Below are 15,556 nucleotides of genomic sequence, written 5' to 3'. Positions count from 1 at the left end.
ATAATTATCTGCCATGGTAATTTAACATTTTCTTTTATTAAGTGAATGAAAAATAAAGTGACCACAATTATCTGAGATTCCTAGTGAAGTCTCCCAGCCCATTTGACTGTGTGACACTATAGGGATTCCTCCAACTGCACAGATGTAAGAAGAGGCCACCCTGGGGTGCAGCACCATGTGCAATGTATACATGCAAAAACAAAGGAGAGGCAGTTTTACCTACCACAGGGTGAGGATACAGCTACTTCATAGGCAAGGACCAGATCTTGTCATCACCAACATCAATGAGCCCCAGTGAAGTGCCATCAGGCCAAACCTGGTGTCAGCCAGAAGAAAAGGAGCAGATTCATTAGTTACAGGTGCTCAATGCCTCACCTGCGTGGCTCAGAAACACTGGAAAGCCCCCCAAACCCCAGAGGAACAAGGACATCCCCTTCCAGCATCCTGCCACTCTGCTAAGCTGGGAAAGGGTCAGTGAAGGGCATCTCCTGCTGGGTTGTGGTGCCTGTGATGTGACACAGATGAAAGGTGACCCTGCTGCTGCCTCCACCATGGCCACCAAGGCTGTGCTGCTGCAGCCAGGAGGGCACTGGAGCCCTCCAGACCCCTGCTCTGCAGTGAACCCAGTGACCGGGCACTGCCTGACAGGCAGGGGAGGAGACACCCAGCATATTGGAGCTGTTAGCAAGCGCCAGGGACAACAAACAGTGTCGTGCTAGGAAATTAAATTGAAATGCAATGGAACTCTCACATGGGAAAATATGCAGATCATCCTGAACTTTGTCACTTTGCTGAATTCCAGCACGTTTGGTGACAGGGATTGCTTTTCAACTGGAAAGTAACAGATTTCTCTCTGATGTTGCTGAAATCTGGACATAAAAAGCAGTTTGCTTAGGAAGTGACAGCAGAAATACAATAGAACTTCTAGAGGATGTTGCTTCCTTTCATCCAAAGGGATATCGGTTTTAAGGAGAATTGAAGTTTTAATCAAAGATCTTTCTCATGTTTGTCAAAAGCAGGGGAAAATGACAACTGCTTGTTGGCTGCTGGCTCGTGCTGAGCCAACCCTTTGAATATTATTCCAGTTGATTAAATTTGCATTGCTAATAGGGGAGAAGCCATATGCCTTGCACACCTGTAGAATACAGCTCTGGGTTTTGAAAGGTTGTTAATGCACCATTGTGTTCTGGGGAGGGAGGGTGTGATCAGAGCAGGGTGAGGAGCTGCTGGGGGTGCACTGGGTCCCCTGCCACTGCTCCCCTCCACGCTGAGCCTGTGCTCCCTGCACAGCTCACCCAGGGCTGGTACACAAGGTTAGCACCAGGGGAGGGGAGAAACCTGCCTTTTCCTGGGCAAAAACCCTTCAGATTTAGCAGGGAATTGTCTATCAGGCCAGCATGAAATCTCACTTAGAAAAAGGAAAAAAAAAAAGAGCATGCAAGAGATTTAAATCTTACAGAATGGCTTATAAAGATAGTGGAATTGGTGTTCTCTGTATGCCTTCAGCTGAATTTTAAATGTCTTGGGTAAAACTGAAAGGTTTCTTTTTCCTGTTGTCCAGTTAAGAAATTTGTCATCACTAGAGATTGTTGAAATTATTGCTTTCTCCTTCAGGTCATATTAAAAAAATTAAACAGACTACTCCTACTCCCCCTTAAGACTTTGTAGAGGGATTTTATCCTGATTAAAGCATTAAAAATTAATGCCACTCAGAACAAGTCCCCTTGGATTCTGCAGACTGCAGCTATTGCCTGTCTCCTCCAGGTATTTCAGCTGACATTATCTGTAATTAACACTACGTGTCTTAGCCAGTGGCTTTTTGACAGAGAATGTTCAGCAGTGTAAATGGGAGCCAGCTCTGCCTGCTGTGAGAACCTGCCTCAAACGCCAGGCAGATCCAGTCTTGTCCTCTGCCTGGCATGCAGCAGTGAAACAAACACCACATTGAGACAATTCAGTGTGCATTTAACTCTCCAGGCTGAGGATCCTGGCAGGAATCACTTCCCAGCCCTCACTCCCACCCCTGCCACACAGGCTGTGATACCATTTTGCTTTTTCCATTTAAAAGCTTTGTCTGGGGAGAGGACAATGCACTCCAGGCAACTCAGCTGAGCTCACTCTGGGCTTGATGCAGGTGGGAAAGTGTTTGGAGTCGGGATGAAAAATGACTGCCAGGAACTCCCATCCAACACCAAAAGAGCCCTGTGCAACCATTAGTGTCACCAGTCACCAACCCCATTAACCCAGCCTCAGTATCTGGGAATCACAAATCTCACTCTCCTCTGAATTTCCAAAACTTAATTGACTAATTGAGAGCCCTTGAAGGACAGTCAGATAGAAGTTCTGCACAGCAGTGGTGCAGAGAGTGTGATAAAAGGACAGAAACAGGGGCTGGTATTTGTCAGAAAACTTTTGTTTGGATTCATTAGCAATTTGCCCTTTTTAATTGCAAATAATTTAAATTTGATAAAACTTGTTGTCAGTTTTCCAGAAATGTTTGGAGTGATAATGGCCATTTTAAAAATATTCTTCAGAAGAACTTTCATTTAAATTTTTCATATTATGAGATGTTTTTAAGACCAGCAACTCCTTTTTTTTATGTTTTCAAACAAAAAATATCTGGTATAACAGAGAGAATGAAGGAGACATGGTAGCATAAAATGACTTCAAAAATTTAATGCTCTTGACCTTACACAAGGCAGAAATGTCAAACCCTGAGAACTGGGTTTGACAAGAAATCAAACCACCCACAGGAAGCTGTGTTGATGCCTTAATGCCCATGCAGGGCTCGCTGTAACATCAGCCATGGCCAGGATGCTGCTGTTGAAAACCTGCTTTACCCAAAGTCCCAGTGACTCCACTCCAGCACAAACAGGGTGCGCTCTCTGTGACAGCCCACCCCAGCAGCCAGCAGGGCTCTGGAGCCTGGCATGGATGCACAAACTGTTCTGGCTGCCTTTCCAGAGCTGTGAAAGGGCCCTGTGGCTGGACAAGGCTGGCTCCAGCAGGGGCAGCTCTGCTCAGCTCTGAGAAGGGCACAGGTTCCTGTGGCAGGCTTTCTCTAAGCTTCCAGTGTTCACTCCTTCCCAGACAAGAGAACAACCACCAAGGAAAGCAACAACTGCCACATAATTGCAATATTCTGAAAATAATCCACTCCCTTTGATAAAGGAGCGTGTTACAAACAAACCTACAGGGGGAAGATTGAAATTAAGCTGCAAGGTAATGAAAAATGTGCAAGGACTCGAAATAATTCCCAGCAGAAGAACCCAGGCTCTGCCAGGCTCAGCAGTGCCATCCCACAGCTCACTGAAAACACCCTCGGTGCAGACAGAGCCTGGCCAGGGATGGAGCAGGAGCCCAGGGAACAGGAGAGGTCACAGCCCTGTCCAAGGTAAGCTGATAGGGAATGAGCTGAACCACGGGCACAGCCAGCCTTAGGAGAAAGCCAACAAGGCACAAACACACCCTTGCAGAACAAAGCCAGCCCTCCCAGCCACGCCCAGCCCAAGGACGTGGTCTGTCAGCACACAGAGCTCCACTCTTCAGCCTGCAAAGGGCCCTGAATGCTCTGGTGAAATTTAATTTATAGACAAGAAACCCAAAGTTTCTTCAAAGAGCATATCAATAAATTAGCATCACATTTTGCTGCCTTGTCAAGGATTAGCAGTTTTAATCCATTTCAAGTATGAATTGGGAATTAGAAAATAGTGCTGAGATATTAATAACAAGTAGTTCAGTATGTGCCCTTAATTCCCCTAAATTTAAAAGGGCTGGTAGGAATTTTAATGCAGTGGAGATAGAGCTGAGCAGATAGAATAAAAATGTCTTAATAGCACAACATAACTAGAGTTTGGGGCTAAAGCTCTGTTTTTCTATTGCTTTCTTCACCAGGTGTTTGTTGGCTGTCTGAGGTCTTCTGCTAAATCCTCCTGTCACTGATGGTTGCTGTGTCCAGCCATTCACCTCCTCTTTCCACCAACAGCAGGGAAGGCAACTGAAGATGAGCTTGAAGAAGCAGAAGTTGCCTATTAGAGCCTGCAGCTGGGAATAAAATCAGAGTCAGGCCATGCTCACACCCTCCCATCATCTCTGGACACAATACCTGCACACTCTGGAGCCTCCAGCCAAAGCACTGCCCTTCCAAAAGCAGAACAGAGGGGGATAAAGAAGGTAAGATACACCAGAGGGATTTTTAACTGATTGTCAGCACCTCGGGGATAAAATTTACATACCCCAAGGTGTTTGGAGAAAGACTCCTCTCCAGCACAGCCCCATAAATCATCAATTTAATGGGTGTTAATGGACTGGTGCCTTCAAAGGTTTGCAGTCAGCACAGATGTTTCTTCTCTGACAAACCACTTTGATCATTTATGCTACTAGTAATTTTTAATTCAGAAAATGTCATATTAATTGTTTGATATGTGCTGTACAGCAGGCCATGGTATTGCTGATTGCCTTCCCCTAAACTCCTGCAAAACAAACAGCAAAAGTTTGGTCCAGACACATAAGAAGGAAACGCAATTAATATAAATTGAGCTGTAAGCTAAGGTTCTGTTTCTCCTCCCAGATAACAGCAGATGCCATTAGGATAAGTTGTGCAAAGAAGTTGAGACAAGACTGCGATATTGTGGTTATAAATCACAGTATCTTGACATAATCTCACTTTAAAAATGCACCTCATTTGCATGGCCCTTGCCATTACACAGGAAAAGAGAGGTGTTCCAAAACCAAGGAGAGATTGCAGAACTGAAGAGATTGCAGAGACCATGCTCACCAATAGTTACATTCCAGTAGCAGAAAACAGTCCTGAGGCAGAACGACAGCAGTAGAAATCTCATGTCACACAGTCACTGTACATTACATCTCTAATCTTGTCTGTCCAAGGTTTTTCAGCAGCTCAGTGCATTTTCCCCTGCAGAAGAACTGCTGTATCTGGAGCATAACAAGCAGGGTGGCAAAAGCCCCAAAGCTAAACCCAACAGCTGTGGATCAGCCAAACCACTGGCATTGGTGACACATCCATGCAGAGGGGACAGATGTCCTGCCAGGTGCCCCATCAGCAGCACTGAATGCTGGTCAGGAGATGAGGTCCCACCATGGCTTGAGCAGCATTGCTGACTGGTTCCAAATGGTTTGCACTTACTGAACTGTTCCTAAATAAAACTTTCCTGATAACATGAGAAAATAGTCTTTTTTTTCTGATAAAATTTAAGCTATTTAGTAGTATTTCCTATCAACTGCTCCATAACTTTTGCTAGGATCTCCTAAGCTAAGGTGAAGGAAATCACAAAAACATTAAGAAACAGAAAGAAAATGGCTAAGATGGTATTTGTCCTAAGTTTGACCTTATTTTGGAACAGGCCATAACAAAATAAATGTAAATCTTTCAAAGCAGAGGTACAGGTTTAAATTGTTCCTAATTAAAAAATAGCTGTAAACAATCTAAGGGAGGAGGTGCATCCCACCTCCTCCCTTCATTTGAAACAGACTAAATCAGCTTTCTGCACTTCCAGGTTGTTGACAGTATTCCAGAAGTAATCATGTTGCTGTCTAGCCAGGGAAGATTGATGCCTATCTGTGCTGACATACCTGCTGATGCCTCTCCTCCTCAGGTTTCCATGATTATGGTTTGACAGACAATTTAAAAGTTCTCTCTTCCCTGACAAACTGTTGGGCTCCACTTCCTCCTGCCCCTTGGCTGCTGATAAAACACCTTCACACTGTCCCCTTGACCACAGGGGTTTTATGAGCTCCCTCTCTCAGCAGCCTGTTTTGGGAGGAGCTTTGTGGGTGCTCTGGTGCTCCTCATGGTACAGAAGGGCTTTCTCCAAGCTCTTTGTGGGTGCTCTGGTGCTCCTCATGGTACAGAAGGGCTTTCTCCAAGCTCTTTGTGGGTGCTCTGGTGCTCCTCATGGTACAGAAGGGCTTTCTCCAAGCTCTTTGTGGGTGCTCTGGTGCTCCTCATGGTACAGAAGGGCTTTCTCCAAGCTCTTTGTGGGTGCTCTGGTGCTGCTCCATGGTTCAGAAGGGCTTTCTCCAAGCTCTTTGTGGGTGCTCTGGTGATCCTCATGGTACACAAGGGTTTTCTCCAAGCTCCCCTGAACCATGGAGCAGCACCACAGCACCCACATCTAGGCACTGCTCACACCTCCTGCCAAGGTGACACAGGGACACGAGTGCCACAGCTGCTCTCACTCACACAGGAGGCTCAGCCATGCACAAAGTCGCTGTTTCCCTGCTGCCCCTGCCAGAGGAGGATGGAGGGGTCTGTCCCCAGAGCCCTGTCCTTGCCTGTCCCTGCATGACAGAGCTCATGGCCACCTCAGCAGGGGCCAAGAGAGCGAACCTGGAGCAGGGGAGATGCCAGAGCTGCACATTGCCAGCTTCATTCTTCTACCTGTAGATGGCATGGATATACCTTGCTATCTCCAGCAGCTCTGCGCTCCTGCTCACGTGCTTGGCAGGCAGTGTTCTGGAGATCAGCACTTTTCAACATGCAGTACTATCTAGTGGGTGAAATTACCTCCCACTGATGATCCAGGACACCTAAATAAAGTGTCTGTGTGGAACACCAATGCTTTTAAGGGCAGTGAAGGTATTACTCAAGTGAGAAACAGCTGTAGGGACTATAGCACTTGGCTTTGCAGGGACATCTTTATGCAGTGATTTCCCACGGCACATGGAGTTGTCTGCAGAGTGAAAAACAAAACCTGACACACTTCCAAAGAAGCAAACAATCAGGAGAAAGCCATCTGAGCAGAATGCAAGCTACACAAAGTGTAGGCCAGTGTGCCTGTGAACATCACCCACCAAGACATCCCTCAGCAAATACTACTGCTGAGACAAGCTGTAGGAGGCTGCTCTCAGCAGGAGCTGCCTAGCTGGCTGAATTTGCTGCTGTGCCTGTGGAGCTTTGGGCTGCTGCTGCAAAAAGGATTTCAGTCCCTCAAGGGTCACAGCAGTGCTCAGTAAGAATGACAGGGAAAAGTCAAAACATCGCAGCAAGTGTGACTGCCAGGAGAAGGAAGCACCTTTGCATTTCTGTAACTCTCACTCTCCCCCTCCCTAATTTAACCAGTTCAGCACCTTTGTAAATCCAACCCACAGCATCTCCCTTCAGGCAGTCCTGAAAAGTTTATTCTTAACTAAAAAATGCTTAGATTCATTTTTTCCCCCAAAATGTTTTGACCTTTTTGGCATTTGATTAAAACAAGGGATTTACTCCCTGCAGAAAGCAAATCTCAAACAGAACTTAAAACCTTCAGTGAGAACGCCCACAAAAGTGATTCAGTGTCTGCAGGGAGCTGGAGGTTATCTGTACAAACCTGCTTGCTGCAATGCCCGTCCTCTACAGAAAAACAATAATGATAATTATTTGGGGCATTTTAGCTGCAGTGCTCAGAAGCCATTCCTGCAAAGGCTTCTCTCTCACATGGTGCCATCAGCACCTACTTGCAATGCACCACTGCGAGTGTGTGGGCAGGACTGTGGAGAAGTGAAGGCAGAGTAATTTGTGTGTGCAGCTACCTAGGACACTGCTTAAAAGACACAACAGAAAGCCTGCACATAACTTAGTACTTCTCACAGGCATTTCATTAAGACTCCAACATTTTCTCCTGTACTAAGAGCACCAAGCAGCTTCAGATCCTCCCAGCTGCTGACTTGGACAAACAACCTGCCCTTACAGCAACAGCGGTCTGCTGAGAGTGTATCCTCATTTTACCTCTCCCATACCTGAGCCTAGCTCTGCCAGCCATTGTTGGACATATAAATCACACAACCTTTTGGAAATGAAAAAGCATTTGGAATCTGGACTGACTTCACACTCTGGACATAGCAAAAGTTAGAAGAATTAAGTTGGCATAAGAAACAATAAGCATTAAATCATGCCTGCTTTAGGGACATGGGTTCACTCTGAAAGATCTACTGCTCTGTTATTTTATTTTTTCATTCTTTTTAGAGTTGAGGAAGGGAGGGATGACAGATTTAAAAAAATTACATTGAGGACAATATTTTAATTGCAGATTTTAAATTTTGAGCTTTGAAAACACACCCATATTCTTCAATGGGTTTGAGAAATGCTGACCTTCATTCTTAAGTGACTAAGATATCTTGTTCACATTCATAAAAATCCTGATTCACTCTGTAGTGTGAGCCACAATGGACTGTGTTTATCCTTTAAGAAAGATCAAATGAAGCAGCTGGCAATGCAATTAACTTTCTTTTAATGCATAAGAAAATATAGAGGCATCTTCCCTGAGTGTGCAGTGACACCACATGTATTTAGTACCCTGCACTGAAATTCAACCTTGTTTAAAATAGAAAGCCACATGGAGCAATGGGAGTGGAGCACAACACCCTGTTACAGACCTGTCAAATATTCAGGGTGGTTTTTTCAGCCAAAATGTTTCAGTTCAAATCAGAACACTAAAGGACAGTGCCAGAAGCAAAGTTTCATCTTTTGTACTTAGACTTCATATCGATTTAATCAAGATAAATGAGCATTGCCTGATAATTTACTACATCTGAGGGTTCCATAAACACCTCTACCTTGTGTTGTACTATGCAAATTATTAAATGAAGATAGAAATGAAGGCAAACCTCTCCAAATTCTAAGTACTGAAAAAAATAAATTTGATCTAAGCTCTGTATTTTGGTGTTTGATTTCTCAACTTTAATTATCAAAATAACCCTCCCCTCCTTATTTATAAATCACACTAATTTTCCAATTCTGTCCTTCCTAGAGATAGGTAATTGCACAATCTGTCCTCTGCATTCATTTAGCTGAGAACATATTCACTGAGGGAACTGGCAGAGGGAGTGCCTAAGACACCGTCCCCCATATTTGAGAAGCTGTGGCACTCCACTGAAGCTCCCACTATTTATAAAAGGGAAACATAACCCCCATTTTCAGAAAGGTTAAAAAAAAAAGGTCACAGGGAACTACAGGAACAGTCAGTGTCACCTTGGTGTGCCTCAAGACCATGGAGCAGATGCTCCTTTCTGTGCCAAGGCACACGGAAAATAAGGAATGATTGGTGACAGCCAACACAGCATCACTAATGACAAATCATGCCTGACAAATTGCGGCCTTCCAGGATGGGGTTACAGCACTGGTGCACAAAGGAAGAGCAGCTGGCATCTACCTGGACTTGTGCAAAGTGTTTGACACTGTCCTGCACAGCATCCGTGTTTCTGAATTGGAGAAACATGGATTTGCTGGGTGTGATTTGTCTGCTGGAAGGTGTCCCTGCCCATGGCAAGGAGTGTGAGACTATTATTCTTAAGGTCCCTTTGAACCCAAGCCATTCTGTGGTTCTGTGATTATTTATGCCAAGTGTTCATTGGGATCGACTGCAACGAGGAACAAGGTGCCTTCTGTCCTCCAGCCCCATCCCAAAACCCACATTTCAAACATGTTTGGTCAAGTTGTCCTATCATTCCCCTAACAGAACTGCAAAAATACAGGGTTTTTTGATAAATGAGCTGTTTTTAGTAAGGTACAGAGAGTCCTTTGGGTTCAGCCATTCCCCATTGCTGCACATTCTCTACCCTCAATGCAGTTATACCAAAACAACACAAACTGTTGTGCTAAGGGCAGAGAAGGTCTTGAGTGCTTGGGGTGAGCCAAGCAATCACTCATTTGCCTCTTAGTCACACTCAGTTATTTGGTTGTTTACAGCTGTATACACAGGGCCAGCCTGGGACTCCTGAGGAGCTGAATAGGGTGGGCAAGGCAGATATTTCTGTTAGCAGGGCCTGCACAAGGGGGGCAGCTCACTCCTGACCTCTTCACACCTAGTCATAGCCAAAGGGATGCCAGCATCTCAGCCTAAATAAATCTGTGGGCAGCCAGGGACAGGCATTGTCTCCTCAACTACCACACATGAGTCAAAGTCTTCCCTAAATGTAATGATCTAAAAAATCTCCTACACTCAGCTTCAGGCTGCTGTGAAGAAATAACATTAATCCATGGAAAATAAGTGTCAAACTTGGAACACAAGCATCCTTATAAAGTTGATAAGCTAGAGTTGCAAGAAAAATAGAAGCTTAAAAAAACTGCCTTGGGAAAGTTGACATTGGCATTGATCACCAATGCCCCAAATCAAGAGAGAGCTGTGAAGTCCATGAGCTTCTGGAGAGCTCTCTTTGCACAAGGGTCTGCAAAACAGGACTTTGCAAACAGCACTTTTTACTGCACCTGATCATTCCTGGATCCCACAGCAGAAAAATGTGGCTGGAGAGAGAAAGCACCAGGCAAGAGTTTCTGTTCCACTTTCCCTGACACCCACAGCATCATTCAGTGCTGACTTCTGACAAATGGAATGCTATGGGTGTTCCAGAGGACTGGAAAAAAATAGATGGCCAGAATAAGCAGATGAACATGAAACCATACTCTTGCATGAACCCAAGCAAAACCACAGATAGGCTAATGTGCCACATAAACACAAAAGAATGAAGATTATAACATAACAGAATGTCCCATCAAGATAACTGTGCTGTGAAAGTCTCAGCTCTGGCTGATAGAGATGACCCTGCTGGTTCAACATGCTTCTGTAAGGTTTTTTACTCAAGTGAGTGGCTTTAAGCTTGCTGGTGTTGCAGGACAATATGGTCTAAAGTCAGCCCTATGGATACACCAATGTAGATCAAATTTAACTGAAAGACCATTAACTGATAAACCCCAACCAGCAGTTGTAACATTATAAACCCATTCACACTGCAAGGGGAGCTCAGACAAGTCCCTCTTGATTTCCCAGCAATGGGGAGATTCACAGACACCAACAGCTGCAGGTAGCTGGAGCCTCGTTAGGTCAGTGAATCCCTGGCCAAAGAATCACATTAGAGCTGAAATTAAGACAACATGTTTACAAAGCTGGTACTTGATCCAATCCTTCTGCAGAAAAAGGACATTCATCTGTCTCTCCCAGCTGTGTTGCCAGTGGAGGAACTTCTACAGAGAGTTACTGGCTGGCTTCTCTTCCTAGAGATGTGCTGGATGAAGGGTTGAGTGGATTCTCTCCTTGCCCAGCCCACTTGTTTTCCTCCTTTCCTTCCACCTGAAGATACAAAGGCACACTGGGACCAGTCCCCCTTCTAATTGGTCATAATATGGCCCTTTATGAATTTGCTGTGTTCTCACAGTCAAACTGTGCTGTAATCCTGCAAACTCTTTCAGGATAAACTCAGTGCACAGATTCTTCTATACCTTCACCTAACCAGCATTGTCATCTGGGTGGTTGTTCCATGTCTGGATCACTAACAATGACTTCCAGCTTGCAAAATATGATCTTGCCCTGCATGCTTCTGCAGAATAGGCTCTGACAGGGGTTGTTAACTTCTATACATATTCCTACTCTCATTTCCAGGTTTATAAACTAGGAGGGAGAAAGGTAAAAAATTTCCCAGTCATAGCCAAATGTCCTCCTCTACTCACATAAGCCTGGCCTACATCAAAATCCCACTGGAAGCTGAGAGCAAATTCAAAGGAGGAACCAGTTTTACCAAAAGAAGAAGGTGGCCAGTTAAATCTAGTTAACATTTTTTAAAGTAGCAATTCTTGGCCTGGAGGAATTTCATGCCTAGCTTGGAGGCTCCTGTCCTTATCACAGCAGGACAGCACAACGGTAGTGTCTTAGAAAACACATGTAATCCTGCCTCAGCAAGAAACAAAGATGAGCCATGTAAATACAATGTCCTGGACACCAACCAGTGCTCCACACACACCTGTCCCTGACACCTCCCTTATGGCAGCATTCCCCTGTCCCCACCTTCCTCAGGCAAATGACTTTTTCCAAGAAGTCCTGATGAATTTGCACCTGCAAACCTGCACTACACCATCAAATCTGGAAGATTATATTTCCCTTATGCATAGTCCTGGTAGCAACAAAACACATTTTATTTACCCGCAGCAAGCCAAGAGGCAGAATTCAGACCCACTACTGTGGAAGAAAGCAAATTCAGCACACAACTTCAATTACTTGGGTTAGACAACTGATTTCCATTACTGCTAATGGGATTTATGCATCCATTCAACTGAGCATGGTACTGAAAATCTGCTCCTCATTCTGACCCCAGACATTTCTCTTCCCATATAGCTTGAAAAGAATAGGATAAAATGCAAATAAAATGAATGCTGTGTTAACCACTGTCTTAGCTTTGGGCCATTAGCAATGCCTCTGCCTCTCTGGAGTGCTCATTTTATTTTCAATACACATCTCTCCCACTGCAGTGATGAAGCTGTTGTCCCAGGTAGTCTGTCTGCCCTGGGTTTATGTGCTGCCTGTACTGGCAAGTTCTGGTTTCACTCCTCTTCTTAGAGCTATGAAAGTTCAACTGCTCTGAGACCCTTAACATTGTGAGATATCTTCCAGAACTCGATCTTTCATTCCTGTTGAATTAACCCTGCATGGGGAATCTCTCCCCTCATCTGTTTCCCACATGAAGGCACAGGTCTGGAGGAACAGTCACTGGAAGCACTTGGATGGAAAATCTGCTCAGTAACACTGTGCTGTCCCTAATGCTCAAAAAGCACACAGTCTCATTTTTTCAGCGGTAAGAAACAGTTAAAACCTGAATTGCAGCAATGAACATGAGAATGTCAACACCTCTTTGTCTCTTGGATTATTTCCAGACTCGCTCTGTTTATTTAATAAGAAACCATGACATGGCCACCTGTTTAACCAAGTCTCTGCAAGCCTCTTGCTAACCTTTGCTTTTCATTTTTCTTAAACTGTTTATAGACACAGGAGGGCTCTGTCCTAACTAAAGTCTTGGGGCTTCCTGGTAGTTTAAATGAAAAGGTCAACATGAGGAAGGAGTGATTGTGTGCTGAAGCAGGAGGTAAAGCTTGCAGGAGCTGCATCCTGCATGGGATGAAGCACGGAGGGATGACACCAAGGAAATTCTAGATATTTTATTCTTTTTGCTCAGTTTGGTTGTGTTTTCACAGCAAGGAGTCTGTGAAGCAGGTACTCTGGTAATGGAGTACAAGGGGATGTTAGGATTTATGTGTTGGACACAATGGTTACAGGTGAAATTGCATGGAATAACAGATCTCTACAAGAGTCTGCCGTGGGGCTGGACTCCCACATCCCTGCTGCTGACAGGAAAATGAAAAAATGTCACCATCCCTTTTTAGTTTGACCTGTCCTTCTCAGACACAGCCTTTCCCCTGTTCCAGACAGTTTGGTCACTCCAAGAGCATTCTGATATACCTTCAATCTTAAAGGCATTAAAAACTGTTTCCATTTAAATGTCACCCAGATTAAATTTGGATTTGCAGGACACAATGTCACTCCCCACTTTAGTGAGCCCACTGTTGATGGGAGCTGTCCCCAATGACACACGTCAGGCGGATGATCCTCCTGAGCTGCGACATCTCCTCAGTGTTGGCCATCCTACCATCTCCTCATGGGATCTCCAGAGGACATGGAGAGACTTTCCCAGTTTCTTCCAAATAACAAACTAGTGCAACCCAGCCTTAGTGCAGCAATCACAGCAGGTCAATATTAATGCAACACTTTGAGCTACCTTAAAGTCACATCCCAGCCTGAATGAACCTGAAATAGTGTAGGCAAAGTTTTAACAGCTTGAATACCAGTTTAACAAATGTGGAGAAATAAAGTATTTCCTGTGCAAGCTTGTACTTCAGGTGAAATTATATTTCCAGGGCAGCCAAAAAACCAGAAACCATATCTTTGACATGGCATGGGAGGAGTGGTTCCTTGCCCGTATCCCAAATGTAAATGGGGTCTGGGCTCCCTGGAGAACCAACTCACCAGCAAGCACTGTAGGGCCCAAAGGAATTTTTGTAATAAATAAATATTTTTTGTAATTAAAAAAAAGAGCGGGAAGGCTGAAGGACATGACTGAAACCAGGCTGGGGAACCTGCCTAATGTGGAGTTTGGTTTGGGAATGGCAGAGAACCATAAGAGCAAGGTGTAACAGGCAGAGATCAAAAGAGAATAGACAAGCACAGCAAGTACAGGCATCAGATCATATTTAAGGATTAGTTCCAGGGACGTAAAGGACTATTGTTATTGGTTTCATGCAGGTGTTAGAGATCCCTTCTGCACTCCAAAACAGATTCTCTAGCAAGGGCTTTAAAAGTCTTTAGTCCTCCTCACACTCATGTCCTTTAGGTCACAGAAATCACTTTCAAGTCAGCAAGGAAAAAACACCCTGCTGTCTTCCAACAACTAAATGGGGCATACCCTAGGGCTGTCAGCAAGATTGAATGTAGTCTCTGTGCTCTGAGAGACCATAAATCCCTTTATTGGCACAGATTACCAGCCTGATTGCTTGCATACAGATTAATGCAGCAGCATGAGTCCTCTGGCTGACTGCTGAGCAGGGAAAGAGGAGGGGGGAACTTATTTGCTGGGAAGCTTGTGATATGGATCTATCAATCACCAAAGAAAATACCATTTCATGAACTTAATTCCAAAAATATCTTTGTATACAGAGAACAGAGAGCTGAGAAATCTACCCAAATTAAAAGAGGGAAGAATACAGCTCTGTAGTTGCACTCATGAAAACCCAAGGTTGTGCCAGGTGCCAGGGTCCACATGCTGTGGCACCACCACACCTGAGGTCTCCCCTCCAGCTCTGGGGTTTCCCACCCTACATCACTCCAGCAGCAAGTACCAATAAAAGGGAGAGCATGGCTGAAAGAGGAGAGCTAACACATGAAACAATCATTCATCTTCTTGAGAGCCTCAGCAAATTCTTTCCATTTCCATTTTTAATTCACCACTAAATACGGCGAGTTGCAGAGAGATTGTGAAACATTTCTCGTGGCAGGGAGGATGAAGGGACAGCCCCTTCACAATCTGAATTAAGGGTGATGACAAATTGATGGTTTATCACCTCTATTTCCTGCTCCTTACCCCATCCCTGCCTTGCTGGTGTGACCAGCCACAGGTGGCACAGTGAAAGCCCCTCAGCCCAGGGAGGGATGGCACAGACAGATTTTCTGAACAATCCTTTTGCTAAGAATTTTCTCCTGAGAAGCCTCAGAAAAGAACTGTAAACAATAACTCTCTGATGGCTGTGGAATGTGGTCTGGAGATGGTTTACCAACAGCTGCATCTTTGATTGGTTGCATGTGAATTGTTTTTAATTAATGGCCAATCACAGCCAGCTGTGTCGAGGCTGTGAGCAGTCACAGGATTTTATTAGCTTTCTTTTCTAGCTTTCTGATGTCTCCTTTCCCTTTCTTTATTATAGTTTTAATATGTAATTTTCTTTTAATATAATATATCATAAAATAATAAATCAACCTTCTGAAACATGGAGTCAAAATTCTCATCTCTTCCCTCACTGGGGCTGCCTGCAAATTCCACAAGGGCTCCATCCTCCCCTTTTTCCAAACCCCAGAGGTGCCTCTGCTGGCAGAGCACTGGGCACAGCAGTTTTGGTGATGGGGGAGCCAGTCCAGCCTGTTTGCACCCAGAACACAGGGATACACCAGGAAGGGTCAGGGACCCACAGAGAGCCAAGGCAGCAGCTCAGGCTTTTCCTTCTTCCCCAAGAGGCTTCCAGGAACCA

At 44.7% G+C, this 15,556-nt stretch overlaps 1 long non-coding RNA gene across 1 annotated transcript; it reads left to right on the top strand.

The window, feature by feature from the left end:
* Positions 1 to 3,041: 3,041 nt before the first annotated feature.
* Positions 3,042 to 5,145, top strand: LOC141730884 (uncharacterized). The gene is made up of 3 exons (XR_012582739.1): positions 3,042 to 3,394; positions 3,895 to 4,173; positions 4,888 to 5,145. It is a non-coding gene; the product is annotated as an uncharacterized LOC141730884 (long non-coding RNA).
* The last annotated feature ends 10,411 nt before the right edge of the window (positions 5,146 to 15,556 follow it).

The sequence above is a fragment of the Zonotrichia albicollis genome, chromosome 14 (assembly GCF_047830755.1).
Source record: "Zonotrichia albicollis isolate bZonAlb1 chromosome 14, bZonAlb1.hap1, whole genome shotgun sequence".
NCBI lineage: Eukaryota > Metazoa > Chordata > Aves > Passeriformes > Passerellidae > Zonotrichia > Zonotrichia albicollis.
This window is presented reverse-complemented; position numbering and strand designations above follow the sequence as displayed.